This window comes from Phalacrocorax aristotelis, chromosome 14 (assembly GCF_949628215.1).
Source record: "Phalacrocorax aristotelis chromosome 14, bGulAri2.1, whole genome shotgun sequence".
Classification (NCBI taxonomy): domain Eukaryota; kingdom Metazoa; phylum Chordata; class Aves; order Suliformes; family Phalacrocoracidae; genus Phalacrocorax; species Phalacrocorax aristotelis.
In genome coordinates, this window is record NC_134289.1 from 15,268,654 (window position 1) to 15,288,285 (window position 19,632).

General features: G+C 40.2%; 1 protein-coding gene across 14 annotated transcripts in view; it reads left to right on the forward strand.

Moving 5' to 3' along the window:
* Window positions 1-19,632, forward strand: part of KCNMA1 (potassium calcium-activated channel subfamily M alpha 1) — a 510,997-nt gene that overhangs the window by 258,703 nt on the left and 232,662 nt on the right. The gene's annotated exons all lie outside the window — the stretch shown is intronic.

The window sequence follows — 19,632 nt, forward strand, 5'->3', positions numbered from 1 at the left end:
CTCGAAGGGCTTCCAGACCCCTTCTACCGTAGGGTGAGCAGAAGTTACTGAATAATGGGCAAATATTGGCAGGATCTAGGGAATAGTTTTTAATACCTTGTTAACGTGGTGAAAATCAGCACGCTTTGATACCAACATTTTCCCTTTAGACATCACAGAGCTCAGAATTTCCACACGTTCTTGGTGACCCTCACGACTATGGCTGTGACAGTAGGATGAACAGCTGTTCATCGCTGTTGTGAAATGCCTTGACTCCTCTTAATAAGAATTCATGCAGTGATTTTTTTTGTTTGTTTTTAAGAATCTTGTCTGTTGTTACTTCCTGGATGACATTCATAGAGAGCTTTTTTTTTTGAGACCGTATGACTTATTTTCAAGATGGAGCCCGAAATCGACACTATATTGCTTGGAATTAAGGCCGCCTTTGCTGAAATGATTTTTGCATCTTAGTTGCATGCACTTAGTGAGACCTTGTAGAATTACTTGTGGTATATTATCGATTTTACTCTTCCCAGCCTAGTAGCGAATCACAGAAAACCCAGAGATCTGGACTGTATTTTAATTTTGGCACAGGTTATCACCACGTGCAAGTTGCTTCCAGCCTGTTTTTCAGAGGTGCCAACGTATGTAGCTTCTATGGACTTGATTGGAAATGTTACGCTAGAAAAATCCAGCTTCCAGCCCTGGTGCGTGGGGTTGTTTTTTTTTTTGTTTGTCTGATGTTTTTTTTTTTTCCTGGATTTTGATGATATATGTAATTTGTGTTGTAATTGGGAGATAAGGTAAATAGGATAAGACTGTGAGACTGCAGTGTGGGACATCTAAGCTCTGTACCTCAGCCCTGATGTGTGGTCCGAGAGTTGATAATTTCTGTCTTAGTTTCTGTAACGCAGCGAGGCCTTAAAGTGAGACTTACTTCTTCCCATGGTTTGATGTTGCTGAACGAAAGACACACTGTGAATACATTTATGCAGCGATTAGGTAATTGTGGTTAGGAAATAAATTGATAACAGTACAGTAATTATGTTTGGGATTTTTTAAATGTTTAGATTAAAAATTGGACCAAAAGAAAAAAAAAAAATAGTTGCTGGAACATCTTGATGTGAGTCAGTGAAGCCAAAGTTCCCTTTCCTCTGGTTACTCAGGCACTAACAATGCTGGGACTTCCCAAAGAACCGAAGGGAATCTACTTTCGTTCCTCATCGTGACACTGCATTTGTACCCGTGGTTGCTTCCTTTTCTGTTTTTGTAGTGCTATGAAACTTCCCTTGATTTCAGTCTCTGAAACAATTAATACAGTAAAGAAGTGTAAATGCATTTAAGACCTTGCTGCAGCTAACAGAGTACCAGCTGGCATCAGTTATCGCTGGTGCTGCGTGTTACCGGAGAGATTACATTACAAAAGAATAATGATACGGTAGGAAGGGGAACATAAAAAAGGTTTTTCTGATCGCCTGAAGGCTGCCCTGGGAGAGCTGTCCCTCACAAACGTGTACGTTCCTTCCAAAACTGAGGTGTTTATTGGTCTCTGCCAGATGTTCCACTGTGTCCCCCTTCTTCCCCTTCATTCAACCATACGGTTGTACGTTGTATTTCCTTGTGAAAAATAGGAGTTTGGACATAATTTGTGTAGGAATTGTTTTTTCCTTCCGGTATCTTCTTTTTCTTAATCATCCTCTACTCTCTGCCTCACCTGGCACTTCAGAATTAATCACCTAAGTGGGTGGCCTTGATTATCCAAAGCGGCTTGGTTTGGGGGAAATGACTAATGGTTACTCTTTTTTTTCTATGAAGTAACAAGGGACTTAAATTTTCCAGGGTCCGGCCACATCAGGCATACGGCACCTGCAAAATTGATTTAGGTAAAATCAAAATTCAAGTGAGTAATCTACAACAGACTGACTTTCCCTACAGGTATCATTTACACGAGCTGCACTGATGAGTAGAGTGAATAGGAATTCATCAAAATCTTATCTGTGCCGAGTGTGGCTCTCATTTATCTATTTATATATCGCTTTTACATCTTATTTACAAACATATGTAGTATGCTGATAAGTATTCATGTCAGCATCGGTTTCTCATGGAAGACATGCAGATGAAGTATTTACAAGGTATCTCAGACATCTGACATTCATGATGAATTCTTTATCAGAAATTAAGAGATGAAGCACATCTGCTCGATCCGTTTAAGGGGCGACTTTGCCACACTGAATTCTTCGTGGCTGGTTTTGCAGAGATGTGAAACTTCATCTCTGTGTGGTTTAAAACCTAGAAGCCTATTCATCTCTAAAGAACGCATAATTTTTAATATGGTGCCAATAAAACAACCTGCAGAGTGCTTTATATCCTATTTTTATTGTGCTGTTTTTCCCTCTGTGTGCTGAAGTCTAAGTGTAATGTACAGCCTGTCTTATACATGGCCACCAGGTTGTTCAGGCTGAAAAGAATGGGGGAAAAATAACAAATTTATACTCTAGTTAAGACAAAATATTTTGCTCAGCAATACATTGCATTTGAACTGAGCTACGCAATCATCCAAATACTCAAATAAGGACTGATTTGATTTACTCTTTACATCCCTGCGGTGCTGGTTTCAGAGTCACGGCGCCAAGAGAGTCTGCAGCAGCTTGGATTCACTCCAAAGGTGGGACAGATGTTGTTTACACATCTGTGTTTCCCAGGAGGTTTTCCTGTGGAAAGTCAGAGAAGTTTTAGTAAGGATGGCATCGGAACCCAGTCGGCATGTTGGAGAGGCACACGCTAATTAATTAGCATCTTGGCTAGCCTCTGCCTCTGCTCGTTGTGGTGCTGCTTTGTGGCTCCAGCAGGCCAGGATCGAGCTTTCCTGCCACAGAAGGCATCGTATGAGCTTTGCCTGACCCCAAACTTGTTTCCATGTGGCTCAAGATCAAAATGCAGCGTGCTTGCTTCGCTTTGCCAAAGCCGGTGATTTTGGGGGAAGCGGTGGGATCTGCTCTGGGTTAGGAACAGGTGAATTCCTGTAGGTTGTCTGAACAATAATCATTCCTTTCCCCTCTGTGCTTTGGTTTAGTAGGCCAAGTCATACTGAATTTCAAAGTCCTAGTTAAAGGAAGCCTCTTTCAAATGGCTGAAGATGAGCTTTGAGTTCCAGTAACGTGAATCTCTCTGTGGACTTATAAACTGGTCCAAGCTGCAGCATTAGCCATCTTACGGTTAGTGTGCCAAGCCTCGTTGGACAGGATTCCCCTCTTCGTATTAGGTTCAGGGAAACTGTTGCTGATCACAGCAAAATCTAGCCAGCCTGGACTGTGGGTTTTAAAAAAATAATATATTTTTAGATACAAAATTACAAAATTCAGAAAGGTCATAGCAAGTTAATTTCTTCTATTGGCTTGGTGTGATGTTTTCCTGATGGCCTTTTTCTCTGCAATAGAAATTCTTGTTTGAACTGGCAACAAGGTACCATCAAGGCAGCCCATGATGGTACTAAGACTCACATGAGTTGTCTCATACTACGGTCTCTGATGATGATTATGTTCACATCAAAGTTGCTGTTTGTGAGAGCTGGACTCTTAGATGAATTGTTGATCCAAACACTGTGCTCCTGAAGTGATAGAACTTAGCTTTTTTTTTTTTCTTGTAAGTTTATAAAACTCAAAACTTGTGCAGTGAAATTTCTTCTGTTGTCACTGTGTCGTGGTTTAACCCCAGCGAGCAACTGAGCACCAAGCGGCCACTCGCTCACTCCCCTCACCCCAGTGGGATGGGGGAGAGGATCAGAAGGGTAAAAGAAAGAAAACTCAAGGCTTGAGATAAGAATAGTTTAATAGTTAAAATATAATAATATTGCAATTAAAAGGAAAACAATGAGAGAGAGAGAGACTCGAAACCCAGGGAAAAAATAAGTGATGCAACCACTCACCACCTGCAGACCAATGCCCCGCCAGTCCCTGAGCCGTGATTGCTGCCCCTCCCCAGCCAGCTGCCCCCCAGTTAATATACTGGGCATGATGACATATGATATGGAATATCCCTTTGGCCAGTTTGGATCAGCTGGCCCGGCCGTGTCCCCTCCCGGCAGAGCATGGGAGGTTGGGAGGTGCTTGACTTGTGTAGGCACTGCTCAGCAACAACTAAAACATCAGTGTGTTATCAACATTATTCTCATCCTAACCCCAAACCCCAGCACTGCACCAGCTACTAGGAAGAAAATTAACTCTATCCCAGCTAAAAGCAGGACACACTGATACGTCCGTCTATGCAAAAGAGGAAAGCAGATGCCGTTTACTGAAGGTGAGCTGCTGAGGAGAGCTGGCAAACTGAACTGGCTAGGCCAACTCAGTGCACTGAGTGGGTCCCGGAATAGTCGGCCTGGTTCAGCTGGCTACTCAACAGCATTTAGTTAGATCCTTATCGCATGAAGTATTTTTCCACTTAATTTAATTCTAAACTGTGGTAAACAGGCACTACATGGAGCAAAACATTTTGAAGATGTCTGAACTCTGAGGTTGCTCCTTTTCTTTCTGGAGCACCGTAAATGTAACCAGATTTGCACTATGATAAACTCTGGGGCAAGTTCTGTATTTAATTTAAACACTGAGAGTAAACAACCTGGCAGTCTTCCCTTCGAATTTCTGTATCAAACTTCACTTCAGGTAGTTACTACAATATAAAGAATATCCTGGCAGGTGTGATTTCTTTTTAGGGACATTGCTGCTTTTTCACTTGTTCTCAGAGCAGTTCATACTCGTGTCCCTCGTGACCTGGATTTTTCAAAAATGAAATAAATTGGCCCATCGTGATACAGTTTTTGGGACAGGAATTCAAATTATTTAGAAGGCTTAGTGATAATTTGGTGGACAAAAATCTGCACATCATGTTTTAGTATTGGATTCTAGCACATCCACATAAAAATTATTTAAAGAGTTGATGTTGCCAAGGCATTCATTGTTATCACTAAATAAAGAGCGTGAAAGGCGGTTGTGGTGTCGGGATGATTTTTTATTGTTATTGTTATACAGGAGGTATAAGTTGATTTTTTTTGTTTTTTTCCTACATTCCCCCCATGCCCCACTCCCCCTAGGGAATTATTTGCTTCTAAAGCAAATATGATATATTTGCTTCTAAAATGAGCAATTCAACTTAACTGAGTAAAAACAATGAAGAACAACATACCGGGAGATGTTAAGAAGGATAGGGAGTGATTCTTCCCGCTACAGAATATTCGTGTTTGGTTACCGGGTGTATTGGAGTATGAACTTCCTCCTCTTTTGGCAAAGGGAAAAAATATCTTGCCAAGTCCAAAATGCCTGATGAGACTTCAGGGCTTGCAGATGACTTAAAAAAACCTCAAGAACAAAAAATCTGTAGCAGAAGTCGTTTTGGAGTGCTGAGGATGGCAGAGAGAGGAATCGTCTTAAAGCTGTGGCATGTATATAGTTGACTGGGCTGGGGTTTGGGTTTGCATCAGTCCTTATTAGGTTTATTGTCCCGAAGAGGTAATAAATCTGTTAAAAGAGTTTATAAGCCCTGTCATTTTATAGATGTGAAATCTTTTTGAGCATATTATTATCTTAATGGGGAATTTGGTGTTGTCCTCCTAGTGGTAAGAAGAGGGTGCCTATAGAAAAGAGGGTAGGTATGCCTGGGAGAGGACGAGGACTAAGAAGTTGGAGCTGCTAATGAGTCAGAATATAAATTGACGTAGAGGCCTGGTCTTTCCCTGTATCTTGATCAGAAATTAGCAGCCAAAATATCTAGTATTGCTATTATGCTGGGCAGAATTTTAAAGTTTTAAAATGAAAATTTTAATACGTGTGCCTAGTGATCTGTTTGCATGGAAAGGAACTGTTTAGACAAGTATGTAAAGAACTAAGTTTAGTGCTTCGCTGGAAAAATGACATCAGCGTCATTCGTTGTCAACGTATGACTGGTATTTTCTTCCTGGAAGGAACTCACGAGTTTCTTGTGTGCTGCATTTTCTTAATTTTGTGAACATATACATATGGTTATAAATAAAGCTTATATGTAAAATAAAATTAGCTACTTCCTGAAGCTCTGAAAAGTTTGGATGTGAGACGTTGGGTGCAGGTGCCTACTGCTTATTTTCTTTAAATTGTTTGGACCTTTGGTGAGCATGTCACGTTTGTTTTCTTTTTAAAGTGCAGTTTGATTTTTAAGTCATATTTACAGTTGACGGGCAAACAAGTATGTAGGATTTATGCTTCTGAGGACTATACCGGGTTTTATTTAGCACACAGAATTTCATGAATCAAATACTTGTTTTTCTCTGAATGTTAGCATGCAGCTCTGTTTTCATTGAGACCTCTGTGTAGTGCTTAAAGGGCTGCAGACAATTTGCTAAAAGCACAAGTAGAAGGTAGATCAGAATCATGGAAGGGAAATCAGAGTTCACAGTGTTTCATTCTTCGTAATCCGTGTCAGAGCAGTTACAAATTCCTGGTTTTGCCCTTAAAAATGAAATAAAAAGTCTGGAAAAGGTGGTTTTTTTTTTTCTTTCTGTAGAGGTATTAAATGACGTGCCAGTGTTTTCAGTATCCTGATATTATTTTGGCTAGCTCTTTGAACAACGTATTCATTTTTCCCACTTACCATTTAAAATTAGAGAACACAGGTGGTTAATCTCTCTGGATATTAATCTCTTGGTGTTCTTCTCTTTAGAGATAATTAATTCTATTAAAAATATTATTCCCACTGAAAAGACAGTAAATACTTTCCTGTACTGGAATATTTGTGTAAAATGAATGACCCCCAGTGGCCATGTTGTAGATTACTTGCTGCCAGTTACCACTTTTCCTCCTAACAGTGATTAACATGGGATTATTTTACATGGGTCACCTTTGATAAATGTTTTTCATACTGAGAAATCACTTTCAGTACAAAATTGCAACAGCTGTGTCCCAAAATGTGTATTTTAACATCTAAGGAGACTGCTGCAGGTAGAAGATAACGAGAAGACAACAAATACAGCTTCAGACTGCTCAGATGAGATCCATGTGTACGAAACCAAGATCTGCTCTTGATTATGTTTAGGCGTTTCACAAATGCATTTGTTTCTTCATGTTTTTAGGAGAGCTTAACTAAAAATCCTTTTAAAGCAAAATGAAATGGCACCAGGAGGACCTTACAGTAACAGGCAAATAATTTTGGTGTCTGCTTATCATAATGCAGTGTTAATGTTTTGAATTATAAAAAATTATTCCCTTAATTAGTTATCTATTAGTCACAGGCACAGAACCAATCATTTTCTCTGCAAACATTCCCTGAAAATAATACAAAAGGAATATTCCATGGTTCTAATTTTATGCAGGTCAATAGAAGTGAAGATTTTTGGCACTTTAGAGGCTCAGATGCGATATAGTGCATGAACAGATTTTTCATTAGTAGCAATCTCTTTCCCTAAAGCAAGTTCATTTAAAAGGTCTTTGCTATCAACATACGTGTTATGCTACCTAAAGTGTCACTGTCTGAAACACAAAATACATATTAATATCTCGTTTTTCCATTGGGGATTTATATTAAACTAAGCTTTTCAGCATGTAATACATAGAGATATTATCTTTTCTCTAGATATACCTGTGTATGCATACGTGTGTATATGTTTAAAATCTTATGCATTCTGCAGACAACCACTGAACACAAGTAAAGCAAAGCAGATTCACAGCCGCTCAGCTCTAAATCAGATTGACGCCCCAGTCAAAAAGGGGAGGAACAATAAAACTCCTCAGGGTGATAACTCGCCCTCCTTTTCCAGGTATTAATGAGCCCCAGTTGTACTGCATTTCAGTTCACATCAGTGCTGGAGGTGGCAATAAGAAAGAATTGAAGGTTAGAAAGGAAACATTAAGCAGCAGATCAGATTCTTCAGCAAACCCAGGCTCAGTTTCTGATAAAAATGGAAGTGTCATTCATTGCTGCATTTTGCACGCTGTCCTTAGGCTGCTTACTCCCACTCATGCCAGCTGCCAGATCTTTTCCAACCCCCACTCGGCGTCTGATGCAGGTTTTTACATCAAATGCTGATAGAATGGAATATACTCGATGTGGACCTTAATCTGACTCAGGAGACTGATCTCTGTGAACGCCAAGGGAGACCACCTGAACTTGTGCTGCCTGAGACAGATGCCATACAATGTGAGGAAGGAATCATGACACGATCGTGCTGTAACTCGCAAGGGATTCTCCAACATAAATTCAGAGTCAGTTCAAAGGAACTAATGTAGAAACACCTTAGAGAGAGAAATAAATTCTTTAAATCCATGTGTCTGAAAAGGCGTTGGAAGGAGAGGTGAAGGTTGGACGGAGAGATTTTGTGGTAGATTCAACAGAAACAAGAGAAGTCCTGACACATTCGGTATGAGGCGTACAAAGCTATCAGAGGCCAACAGAAACAGAGAGAGGAAGAGGAGAAATCCAGGCCACTGTAGTCAGGCAAATACAGGGATCCACAATCCAACCGGAAAGTCAGAGAAGAAAAGGTGTTTCGAAAGGGGATGTGTCTATGTAACATTAACCCCACAGTTTAAGAAGAGCAAGGGCTGATCCAGTGTTGCTTGTATATTGCCTGTTAATTTATGTATTGCCAGTAGTGTGAGAAGGGGATCCTTGTACCCTTTGCACTAGCCCAGAAAAGAATAGCAACACCTCCCCACCAGCTCTCAGTCTTTCCGTGGGTATTTGAATTTTAGATACAAACAAAGAGGAACTTGAAAGTCGTCATTATGACTGGGGAGGCATTCAGTGTTATTTGGCCTGCTAATATGCAAAGCGAGTTCACTAGATAAGTTTCTGCATGCTTTTTCCTTAAGAATATTTTCTGTGGTACAATTTTCGTATTTGTTGCAGTTACCACAGTTCTCGAGGGAGTCCTTTGACTTCAGGTCTGAGGGACGCCATTGGTATTACAGTCATGCCGTACCTGTTCTACATGCTAAAGCATTAGGCGGCTTGGCTGAATCTACCAACCAAGTACTTATCATAAACTACATAAACAGAGAAAAGAGCTGTTCAAGAAGTTATAGCTATGATTTACCTCATCAGGGGTTTAGAAACGTTTTTAAAAGTAGTTTCTTCGTTATAGTGATTAAGGATGTAAACCAGCACTTCAGCGCTCTCTAGTCAACTGACCCCTGTATAAAGCCATCCGTGCTGCTTATTTTCCTAACGCACGTGACTTTAAACAGAGCTAAAAATAGTGTTGTTTTTAATGTAGACAATTTTGGATTATTCTTTTCAGTGTTCTCCTCACCTTTACTTAACTGAATTCACAGTATAGCAAAATCACACAGAACCTCATCTATGTAAGTAATAGTAGTATCAGAAGACAATATCTAGCCCAGACCTACAGCATTTATGTAATCTTTGGTAAGCGAGCCGTGGAAATTTTCCTTCACTACCCAGAATTGTTACCATGTCCCTTGGGGCTACTTAGTGCGCCACGGCGTGCTGCTGCTATAGAGATGCTAAATACATACTTATAAAAGTGTAATAATAATTCGTCGTCTTCGTGGATCTCGGTGCATACATGTGATGGATCTGGAGTATCCGGATCCAGAATTGTGATTGTGGCTTATCTTCAGTTATTGGAGTGCTCTGGCCACAAGGGAACCCAACGGAAAGAGATTGTGCTAGGCAGATGTCAGAAGGAGGGGGGGAAGGTCTGATCTGCAGTCTTTATAAGCTAAGGGTGTTCCGACCCTAAGGATCTGTCGGTGTTTTAGAGGAACATTTTGTTCCATGTTTAAGGAGGACTGTGATTTTTATCTTTTTTTTTCCCCAGGTGATACATAATATGATTCCAAACCTCCCAAAATGCAGAGATTTCTCTCCTTATAGGGAAATTGAACCTGTACAGGTATAATATAGACTAGACTTTCTAAGGCTGGCTATTATGAGCTGTTTTGCTGAATGATTTAATGAGCTGATTCCTTTGGTTTTGGCAAGATCTTTGACCAAAATTTGCAGAAGTGCTTGATAGATAGCTTCCTTACTTGGTAGTCTGCATTAAATGTAAGGTCCAACATGATGCAGGAGAAGAATTAACTGAGAGTTTGGGAAGAGAATGGAGAGTTATTAAAAAAGTTGCTTTTCTTCTGGTCTTACATAAGATTGACAGTACTTAACCTTCAGTTTCCTGTGAGGCCTTATATCAGAACACAATTGGAAGTTTGTGGTATTTTTTTTTTTCCTAAGCTCTTAAGACTGTTACAAGAACTTGCAGGTTTTTGCCATTTCCAATTATGAAGTTGTGTTCTCACATTTCAATAACCTTGACCTGTTTCTTACCTAAAGATCACCTTTTTCTTCTGCTGTCTCTCTTTTTAATGTGGTAGGCCTTGTCACCTTCAAAAGCCATACTAAGTAATACATAATGTTCACTTTCTTCCTTAGAACTATGAAAGATTTACTATGAGGATGTGAGTGAGGAAAAAAAGGCTTTAAGAGAAATATGCTATTGTTCTTTTGGATTTTTCACCTTTCGGCTATATCCTGTTATCTAGGGCTATCTAGGGCTTTTCTAACAGGAAAAAGGAAAGTAAGAGTGGAGGAATCGGGTAAAATCCATGTCCTTGCGCCCAAACGAGAGTACATTATACAAGAATCAGGCTGTAGTGGCAAAGGTTGCATGTCAAACAGCCCAAAATGTCCAACACTCCCAGTGTTTCCCAGTACAGAGTTCCCATTTGCCAGCTGCTTTCCCAGACCACTTCCCTGATCTTATGCTCTGACATTTCTTTTGGTTTTCCCAGCATTTCCTACCATTCCCAACCACTTCCCACATGAAAGAGAGCGATCCACTTCTCCCAGTTGAGTTTAATTTGAAGCTGTCTGGAGCTTTGCAGAGAAACGTATGAAGCAGTTGAAAGGTTATTTAATTGGTGACTAGAATAGATGTGCATTAGTAATCAAATTAGTTCTGTAAAGCTCTTTTTTATATTGACAAATATTTACCATTTCAGAGTATCAAAACCTCGTTTTAGATGAAATCTTTGACGTTGTGCCTTGCACAAAGGATGGGAAACTTCAGTGGACTCTGGCATGCTTTAAAGCAATTCAGTAAAAATGTGATCACTTTGGCAGTTAGAATTTAAGTGAAATTACATGTAGCAAGAATAGTAACTAAATTCTTCAGAGCTGTAAGACCTTCAAGTTCATGGCAATACTTTTTATCTCTCCCATCCTAACATAAGCAGTGTAACAATATAGTTAGGAGTCAAATCTGCCATACTTGGGTGTTTTTTACAAAAATTTTTATAGCAGCTGTCAGCATAGGGAATTATATATATATTTAATGAGCAGATTTGTACTGAGAACATGGTACTGAAGATCTGTTAGCTGGCTAAAGTAATTATGCGAGTTTTTAATTTTTTTTTTTTACAGGCTGTGTATTTTCAAGTGTTCTACTTAAAATTCCTCTTTCTTGCTCTTTCTGAGATGGTAGCTGTCTGACTCTGAGCTAAATGTCCTTTATTTTTTTTTTTAATATTTGAATGGCGTTAATTTTACAGATGCATGAAATAAGAATTCACATATATGTTTGGCATGTAGGTCCCATTTTTATAGGACTTTCTCTAAATGTTTCAATTTTCTCTATTTAGCCCTTGAGAGGTTGAATTATATCTAGTTATTTATCTATCCAGCTATTGTATAATAATTTTAGACATTGAAAAGATCTGGGTCTGTCTACCATTTATGAGAAGTGCCAGAATGACCGTATGCATTCCGGCACGTATAGACAGATGCACCTGTTTATATGCATACGTTAATGGACTCTCTAATGTAAGACAGAAGCACCACAATGACCTGGCCAGTCATTTATTTTATTTATTTACCATGCTGCCAAAGGGATTGCTGAACCTGCTGCGTTTATTGTCCTTAGAAACATTGGTGTTTGTTGCTTAGCCTCAGAGAGATCACTAAATGGCGTCCAAACGTTAACAGTATTTGGCCGAATGCTGATCTCCTGTATGTTCAGTCGAGTGCACGTCCTCTCATTGTTTTTCTTTCACAGTGGCCCTCCATGTGTGTATTATGACTTTTTTTTCAGTGATGTTAATTTCTAATAATTCCTTTCAGCAAAGAATATGTTTTATCCCTTGAAGTACCCTACAGGTTAATTGAACTGTACAGTTCTACAATCTCATCCAATACGTTAAAAAAATTATCTATTTTCTTAGAGTTTTCAAGCAATGCTGGTGGAAACCCGAATTCCTTAAACTGCACATTAATGAATCGTTTAATGTGGTAAACATTTCCTTAAGTTGTCTTATTTGAGTGTAGTGCAGAGCCGTTCTTTGTATGTAAAGTGTGTATCATTTAAAATAAGATCAGCTTCTATTGTTAAATAATTCATAATAATATTGATCAGTCATGTCAAGACTGAAAACTGTTTACTCATGTAAGGATTTGGCAAAAGGTTACCATTTTAAACTAAGCACCACCTTTCAGTTTTTCAAATTATTAGACAGCCTTTGAAAAATTAGATCAGAAAAGTGGCAAGTAATTGATTTGGTATCGCGCTGTAGGCTAGAGTGTGTGAACTGTTCCTTTTGGCTGATGTAGCCTCTAAAAATCATGTTCTCATTGTATTGGAGAGTGGAATCATTCTAAACTAGGGGAATAGTGAATAATTCTGCTTTGGTGGGAATATCTTTTTTACATGAATAGAATGTTTCAGAGAACTGATACTTTCTGAAAAGAAAAGAAAAAAAAAGACCTGACCATATTAAGTGATCTGCACGCAGCTGACCAAATAGCTGTGTACATTCAAAACAACACTGGCTGAGGCCTCTTATAATTTTTGATGGTTTCAAGGTACTGGCTTCCTGACTTGCGTGTCTCAGACTGTGATCGCTTCTGTTAATGTTCTGTTGATCGCTTGTGGTCTGGCATAAGTGCGAATTTAGTACTAAGGATATTCAGAAAATTATTAAATAGATTGGAGGTTATTGGTTCCATCCATAACAGGTTTAGATGAACACTCTTGTTTAAATGAAACAGAATTTCCATGCATTTGAAAGATATATGGGTAGGGCACGCAGATGTTTCTAATCTGCAAACACCCACTATCTCTTGAAGCTCAATATCTGTGGTCTGGAAATCACACTGGAACATTTTCTTATACGCGTGCAAGTGCTGTAGTGTAGCGCATGGTGGATTTCAGTTTGTCGTGAGCTTTGGTGGTTTAACGTTAACACTACGGTTGAACCGTCAGAGCCTGGTGCGTGATGTAAGAGGTCACTGTCTCCAGCTGCCAAAGAACCATGGTATATTCATGGGAAGGCAGGAAGGAACTGTTAGTGGTCTGGTTTAAGGGCTTTTTTTTTTTCTTTCACCTTCTTTCTTTTTTTTCTTTTCAGTCAAACCCCTTTCCAAAAGCACGTTCAATCAGTTCAGGTTAAAAGTGAACGCCGAAGCAAACTTCCAAAGCAGCTAGTGTACTTGCAGTGTCAGAATGGCTATAATGGGCCTGCCTGCATAATGTACACACTGTATGTCTCTGGAAGGAAATCTGTCAACTGTAACGCACATGCGTTGGCTCTTCTTGACACGTTACACATGATGACATCTGTTGACACTTAAAGTATTGTTAACAGCAGAGATCAGAAGGACATGGCATGTGAAGGCAGTTGTGGCTGCCAGCAGCTCAGATTGTATTACATGGCAGGCTTGGAAATCTCTATTAGACTCTGTAGGGTGTCAAAATATAGGTAACCTGACAAGGCTGGCTGAGGAGTTTGTGGGTAGAAAGCTGCAGGAGTTTTGACTGCTTAATTAAGGGCAGATGCTTTACAGTGAGGATTTCAAAGCTATGGACTTAGAGCAAAGCTGTCTACTGTAATAACGGTGATGTGCGTCCTTTCATTCTCAGGGAAACTTTCAGGCTTCCATTAGCTCACTGGCTGGCACAGAGGACATTGTTATCGTGAGGACTCCGTTGTTGCACAACTTCAGTAAGCTGTCACTGTGACGGTGGATCACTCTCTAGGCTTTCAGGCAATCCTAATATGTAAAATGTTAATAAGGGAAAAAGTTGACAGAAAAGGAAAGATGCCCCAACCGTTGGCGAATCTCTTTGTAAGTGATTTCCATTAACGCCTGTTGATAATGATGTGTTTGACCCCATAAGTAGGAGAACGCTATTAAAAATTGGTAGCTAAAGGTTGGGCTGCTCGGAAGGCTAAAAGCTGTAAGTGTTTCAGGAAAGACACAGCCAAGGAGTTGGTTTCCGTAGGTTTCGTTTCAATGTTTGCCATTTAGAGGTTAAACCTAGATAAGATTCTATCAAGATTTATAAAATGTTTCAAAAAAATGCTAAAAATCTGTATGTCCTTCTGCACTTATATTAATGCGGGTATTAAATTTTCATTTTCTTAAGTTTAACTCTGGTATTTAACTCTGTAGAGCCAGCATTGTTATGAAATGTCATTCTTTTACTGTGTAGCAAACAGTGGAGCTATGGCCTTTTGTCAGTGTTTTCCCAAGAAAACCGTGACATAATTTCTGCAGCCTAGTAGTCATTCCAGGGTGTTTTGCAAACTGAGTTCAGGATATTTTATTCCTACATGTATTCATGTTGCTTTTCTCTGTTATCAAAGTATCTTGACTTCCTTTCTTTCATATTATTGTTGTCTTTTAATATTAGAATAACGTTTGCTAATATTTGTACAAGTATGTTTTGCAAAAATGCACGCATATCTAAAACACAGCAGAATTACATAGCTTTCTTTGTGGAGTTCCTCTGAAACAGAGCAGGGTAGCTTTGTATTGAGACGGATCAGGAAAATGCAATCCCTCTTTTCTATTAATTTTTATGTGCGATCAAACTAGAGCTGTGTGCTTGCCAGCGCCTTCAGAATGCATAGGATATACTGTAGGAAGGGCATTTTCTTGATGATATGCATTTGTGTAATTACTTTTTTCCTTTAATGGAAAATAACACTAGGTAGTGATTACAAAGTAAAATAATGCAGATGAATGCTCATTTTGAGTTTCTTCCATCTCCTTTACATCCTTAGCGTAACAGCCATAAGACTGTATTTTTGTTGTCCTTTTCTTTGCACTGCTTAAAGCCCTGTAAATTAATTTTTAGTGCGGAAGTCAATTTTGAGAGCACTTACTGGGGAAGACAGATTAAGAAAGCAATTTCACAAATAATACTTTGCAGCTCTTACTTAAAAGTAAAAGCAGCAATTTGTAATCTTGCAGCTCCTGGCCAACCCCCTATACATAATCCTGCGATAATATTTCCATTTTAAAAAAATGCCTTTGCATCTCAGCCATTAAGATTTTCCACAGGGTTAGAAATTCACTTGCTGAGTTTCGGCCTAGAAGAAATTTCCTTCTGGCATTGAGAGGCCTTAACGGCCCCCCCCAGGCCCCCCCGACTCGTGGCTCAGGAGGCCGCCTGCGCTCAGCCCCGGCTGGGCTGTGGGGTGCTGCCCCAGCCCCCTTCCCCAGCTTTAACTTGGGGTTCCCTGGGGTCCCCCAGACAGCCTCCCTGCCTCGCCCTTCCCCTGAGGGCCAGGACCCGTGGTGGGACCCACAGCAGGCAGTGCCGGGCTGCCCCGGGCCGGGCCGGGCCGGGCCGGTGGCACTGCAGGAGGGCCTCGCCGTGGGCGGGGGCCAGGCCTATGGTGTGGCCACCCACCCCGGGCCGCTGGTTGCCTCCGGGGGGCAGCCGCCCTCGCTGTTCCCCGGTTGTCGGCAGGATGGGGCTACTGGGGTTCCCCGAGGCTGGCCCAGGCCCGGAAGGCTTATGGTGTCCTCAGGGCCCTGGCCTTTCACAGAACAGTGTTACGGTTAAGCCATTCACCCACTTTTGTGAGATGTCGTAGCGACACAAACATGCATTTTGAATGTTTAGATACTTTTCAGTGATAATTAAAATAAATAAAATAAAAATTAGATTAAATTCACAGCTGATCACCAGAAATAACCAGAGAGCTGGGCAACAATTCCCAGTCATCTTAGCTGCGGGGAGCAGGGTGGGGGGGGGAAGCCTTCGGTTTCAAAATCTGTTGATCAGTTTAAAGCTGAACATTTGAAGAGGTCCCAGAGTGCTCTGCCTCAAATTTCCCAGAGAATCTGGGGAGCCTCGGTTGCTGAAAGCAGTTAAAAAGAATTTTGGGAGTATTCACAAGCCAAGGAGGTCTTAGATTAAAATAATTAATGGCTTCCCTTGAAGCGGTTAATCCAAACTTTGTGTTCAATTTTATGGTCTTTCTTCCTCTCTAGTTTGCTTTCCTAGTTTTTCCTTCAAGCGTACCTCTAAGTTGTAGGTCAAAATGTTAAGTTTCCTGGGCAGCACCTTTATGTGGAATACCAACCAGGCACAGGATACTGTTGGGTTTTTTTTATCCTCACAAATCTTCTTAGTGATTTTTTACCACGTTATTACACAGTTGTACTATTCTGTGTCATAATAATGTGATTTTATGCAAGGATTGCCTGCAAATATATAGTAACTCAAACTTTCACCAAGATGTAGCGCAGTTCCATTAACTACAAATAAACTGTAGTCAGCTACAATTTGCTTCAACACTAAGAGAGCATTTATATTGGAAAAGCTGAGGTTATGAACTCAGGAAGTTGTGGGCTTTGTACACCAAAACACAGCAGAGTGTTCATGTAACCCCAAAGTTTTCTAGGGCATCCAGGGAGAAGACTGATAGTTTTCCTGCTGTGCTATATTTATGTTACTGTAGTCACTGTAAGCCCACAAGACCAAGGTTCTAACCGACTGGCTTTTGAGCAAATGCAAGGTAGAATACAGAATGTGATTTGAGCATAGGGTAAGATGAATAAAAAATGGAAGGGAAAAAAACCCCAACAAACCAACCCCAAGCCTATAAATCCAGTTTTACAGCTGGAGGGAAGAGGCTTAGGCAGAATGATTTGAGGAGAGGAGAACCTGATGTATTCATTTGCTGTTTAGTCATTTGCCTTACCTACAGAAGCAGTGCTCCATTTTAGGGTTTCATATTCTCAGTTTTGTGGGTGGTTTTTTTGTTTAGTGCTAGGCAAACTCAAGTGCATTATCCCTGGTGGTTTAACCTGTCCCATAGCAAAACTACAGTTTTGGTTGAATATTGTAGCTCAGATAATTCTTCATAGTTCTAATTTTGATCACAGGTGTAAGAAAGGTTCTTGAATGACAAACATAGGAAATGTAATCTTTTGTAAGATAATGGCAATACAACAGCAGTACTGCAAGCTAATTTTTCTCAGTGGTGTTTGGAAACACATTCTCTGGTAGGAAAGACAGTAAATTTTCAGTGTCCATGCAGAACGTTGGTTATTCCAGCAACAGTTGGTGTGATTATAAAACATATTTAATGGATTTTAAGTTTGTTGTTGTTAGTGGTAAGCCTGAGGCCTGTGCATCTTAACCTTTAGAACCTCGCTGTACTCTGGGCTACACAGAAAAGGATGAGGAAAGTCTCTTCTCTACCAAACCTGTAAGTAGAGTCAAAAAATATACGGGTGTAGAGAACAGACAGAAAGACAAGCAGAAAGGGGAAGGAAAATAGTTGAAAGAAATAAATAAAATGTCTCTTCACCACTTCCTTAAATGGTGTGATCATTTGACCCATGCAAAATAAATTAAGATCACTAAGCTTTTTCATTTTGGGCAATATGCCACACCTTCTTTTTGGATCAAGAGCTCTGACCTAACATGTAACGATTATTGTCTTACTTGCCAGATCTCTCAAAATATTTGGGGCTCCCACGACTTTCTGTCACTTTTTGGCAGCTGCTCGCAATCTCTCGAGCAGCTGCTGTTAGCTCAGGAATTTCTGGCTGATTTTCTTGTGAGGTTGCAGCTCCAGCTGGTAGTTGTGGGTTGCAGGCCTCACCTGCCACCAACAGAAGCTTCTCTTTTCAGATTGTGTATTTCCTAAGAGCAACTCACTCAGTTCCCTCTTTTTTGTGCAGAAGGGAAAGGCAAATGGGAGTTAGCCAAGAGAACAATTAGGGTCATGGCCAGCAAAGGCAGAAGGGACTGTCGGACAATGGAGTCATTATCACTAGGCATCCTTCCCCAAAACTGAACTACTATCTGCTAGCAGACTTGATTTGTTTTTCTCTTTGCTCTTCTCATCTACTTCTGCCAACAGAATTACTACTTCCCTGACAGAGTTGGGGAGGACAGATGAACAGGGTGGAAGAAGAAAGTATGCATGACTTAGATTGACAAAGGTGTGGGTGCCAGTTTTGGGATCAGAATGTTGAAAACAGACTAAGGAGGATCATCCGTTGATTTTTAAGGGCATCCCCTGGTAGTGCTTTTGGTCTGCTTTTGCTTTTCCTTGGGTTAGCAAAACTGATCCTCTTCATACCTAACTGAAAATTAACATAAAGAAATACTGATATATTAATTACATTAGATTATAATAGAAACTTAATTCCTTGGCATTCATAGTAATATTTTAGATGTGCAATTTAAAAAAAATTACACGATTTTCATTGGTCTGTATGAGCTAATAGTCTTGCTTGGAAGGTAAGCCCATTAAAGGCACCAAGCTACGATCTGCGAGACCTGACCAATGGTCAGGTTAGTGTCTCTTGCGAAGCCACTGGGACTGCAGAATCGTCTAACTCAGGCTGTAACCTTTAGCTTCCTGAATATTTTTTTTGTTGTTGTTGTTTTAGAACTTGTGTGAGCAGTTAGTTTACAAGTAGATGTCATAGGCAATTTCGCTGTCAAGAAACTGTGCCAGCTGGGCGCATCTGTGGCCACGTGACTGATAACTTCCAAAGGATCCCCTTTTGGCAGAAATGGGTGAAAATTTCCTGTGATGCAGGTGTGATAGGGAAAAGGCGGATACAATGGGATTATATCTGAAAAGACAGTATAATTATGGTGTCCACTACCATGGTGTGCATTTCTCTCTAGGCAATTATTGCTAAAAACACCCCAGTATCTAGTTCAGTTTTTAAGAGGTGCGCTAATAGTACCTGCTAGTTAATCAGTGAAAGAGAAGATTCTTTGGGTTCACGTAAGTGCAAAAATATGAAGGCGAAATATTCTTAGAGTCGGTTTTCTGTGTGCTCAACACCAGATTTCTCCAAGATTTTGGTAAATGGAAATGTAGGCAGAACTGAATCCCGGTGAGTTTGTAATATGACATTAAAAGTGTTTCTTTTGCAAGAATCTCTGGCTTTTTTTATTTTACCCCTAGGAGACAATGCTTTTTTATTTGCGTATAAGCATTAGTACTGTAAAGTGCAGCTTGTCGTGCGTGCTTGCAATGAGAAATCTGGGAATTTCTTCTCAAGTTGTTCACCTATTGTATGTGAGAGAATTTACAAAGCCGTGACTAACAAGCACGCTGTTCTGGGAGCTGGCACAAGAAGCATGATTTTCTCTGCCAACAGAGCACTGTCATGGCTGTTTAGTACCCAGTTAAAACAATAATCTGCCAGTATTTTGGGAGGGGAAGGAGTCACATTGTGGGATGGAAATGCGAAGGAATTTGGCAGCAGACTGGTCAACAGGTTCTTTCACCACATAGATATGCTCCCTCACAAAATTTGTAATTGGTGCCCTAAATGGCATTTAAGTGCTTTTTAGAGTATATTTAAAGAAAATTACGACGTTTACCTTGGCCGAGCCCCTCCTAACAC